Source organism: Colobus angolensis, unplaced genomic scaffold, assembly GCF_000951035.1.
Source record: "Colobus angolensis palliatus isolate OR3802 unplaced genomic scaffold, Cang.pa_1.0 Scaffold64, whole genome shotgun sequence".
NCBI lineage: Eukaryota > Metazoa > Chordata > Mammalia > Primates > Cercopithecidae > Colobus > Colobus angolensis.
This window is the reverse complement of record NW_012120043.1, coordinates 2,479,640-2,481,801: the sequence shown is the minus strand read 5'-3', so window position 1 is coordinate 2,481,801 and position 2,162 is coordinate 2,479,640. Positions and strand designations below refer to the sequence as shown.

General features: G+C 50.9%; 1 protein-coding gene across 1 annotated transcript in view; it reads right to left on the bottom strand.

The window, feature by feature from the left end:
• TMPRSS9 (transmembrane protease, serine 9) overlaps positions 1 to 2,162 on the bottom strand; it is a 49,152-nt gene that overhangs the window by 46,076 nt on the left and 914 nt on the right. The window lies entirely within an intron of this gene.

Below are 2,162 nucleotides of genomic sequence, written 5' to 3'. Positions count from 1 at the left end.
TACCTGGCTAATTTTTTGTATTTTTTAGTAGAGACAGGGTTTCACTGTGTTGGCCAGGCTGGTCTTGAACTCCTGACCTCGTGATCCACCCACCTCGGCCTCCCAAATTGCTGGGGTTACAGGCGTAAGCCACTGCACCCAGCCTGGTTTTTTTAATTATTATTTTTTGAGATGGAGTCTCGCTCTGTCACCCAGGCTGGAGTGCAATGGCGCGATCTCGGCTCACTGCAACTTCCACCTCTTGGGCTCAAGCAATCCTCCCACTTCAGCCTCCTGAGTAGCTGGGATTACAGGCACACACCACCACATCTCGCTAATTTTTGTGTTTTTAGTAATGATGGGATTTTGCCATGTTGCTCAGGCTGGTCTCGAACTCCTGACCTCAGGTGATCCACCCGCCTCGGCCTCCCAAAGTGCTGGGATTACAAATGTGAGGCACCCACACCGTGCCGCCTGGAGTGCTCTTTTAAATACACGATTACTGATGTGGCCACACGTCTATTTCTCTTAGAATAAAATAGAAAACTTTTTTTTCCCCATTGAGATATAATTTGCTGTGTCCTGTGTCTGAGCCTGGCTCCTTTTCCTGGCTGAGTCATATTCCAGTGTGTGGATGGCCATGCTGTGTTTCCCCGTTCATCCGTTCATGATATCTGAGTTTCCACCATTACGTGTTATGAGCCATGCTGCTGTGAACACCCACACACGGGTTTTCGTGTGGACATACATTTTTTGTTTGGTTTGGGTTTTTTGAGACGGAGTCTCACTCTGTCGCCCAGGTGGGAGTGCAGTGGTGCAATCTCGGTTCATGGCAATCTCCGCCTCCCAGGTTCAAGCAATTCTCCTGCCTCAGCCTCCCAAGTAGCTGGGATTACGGGTGTGAGCCACCACGCCTGGCTGATTTTTGTATTTTTAGTAGAGACGGGGTTTCACCATGTTGGCCAGGCTGGTGTCGATCTCCTGACCTCGTGATCCACCCACCTCAGTCTCCCAAAGTGCTGGGATGACAGGCATGAGCCACCGCGCCCGGTCTGGATATTATCTGTTGACTTCTCTCGGGTAGACCCTCAGCAGTGGAACTGTGGATCACATGGTCACTATGTGTAACCATTTGAGGAGCTGCCAGCCTGTTTTCCATGCAGTTGCACTACTGTTTTTTGTTTGTTTGTTTTTGAGACAGAGTTTCGCTCTTGTTGTCCAGGCTGGAGTGCAGTGGTGCAATCTCAGCTCACCGCAACCTCCACCTCCCGGGTTCAAGCGATTCTCCTGCCTCAGCCTCCCGAGTAGCTGGGACTACAGGCATGTGCCACCACGCCTGGCTAATTTTGTATTTTTAGTAGAGATGGGGTTTCTCCATGTTGGCCCGGCTGGTCTCAAATTCCTGACCTCAGGTGATTCGCCCTTCTCGGCCTCCCAAAGTGCTGGGATGACAGGCGTGAGCCACTGCACCCGGCATACATCACTGTACTATTTTTTCCCTTTTCCTGCTTTCCAGGAATGCCTCATTTTACGTTCCTCCAGGCTGGGTGCGGTGGCTCACACCTGTCATCCCAGCACTTTGGGAGGCCGAGGAAGGTGGATCACTTGAGGTCAAGAGTTCAAGACAAGCCTAGCCAATATGATGAAACCCTATCTCTACTAAAAATACGAAAATTAGCTAGGTTTGGTGGTGGGTGCCTGTAACCCTGGCTACTCAGGAGGCTGAGATAGGAGAATCGCTTGAACCCAGGAGGCGGAGGTGGCAGTGAACCAAGGTCGCACTACTGCACTTCAGCCTGGGCGACAGAGCGAGACTCCGTCTCAAAAAAATAAAATAAAATACATTCCCCCAGCTATGCATGAGGGCTCTGATTCCCCTTTAGAATAAAATATAAAACTCTAAATGTGGAGAGCCAGCATGGTGGCTCACGCCTGTAATCCCAGCACTTTGGGAGGCCATGGCGGGAGGATCATTTGAGGTCAGGAGTTCGAGATCACCATGGCCAACGTGATGAAACCCCGTCTCTATTAAAATGCAAAAATCAGCTGGACATGGTGGCATGCACCTATGATCCCAGCTACCTGGGAGGCTGAGGCAGGAGAATCACTTGAACTGGGCAGCAGGGGTTACAGTGAGCCGAGACCACTCCACTGTACTCCAACCTGGGCAACAGAGTGAGACT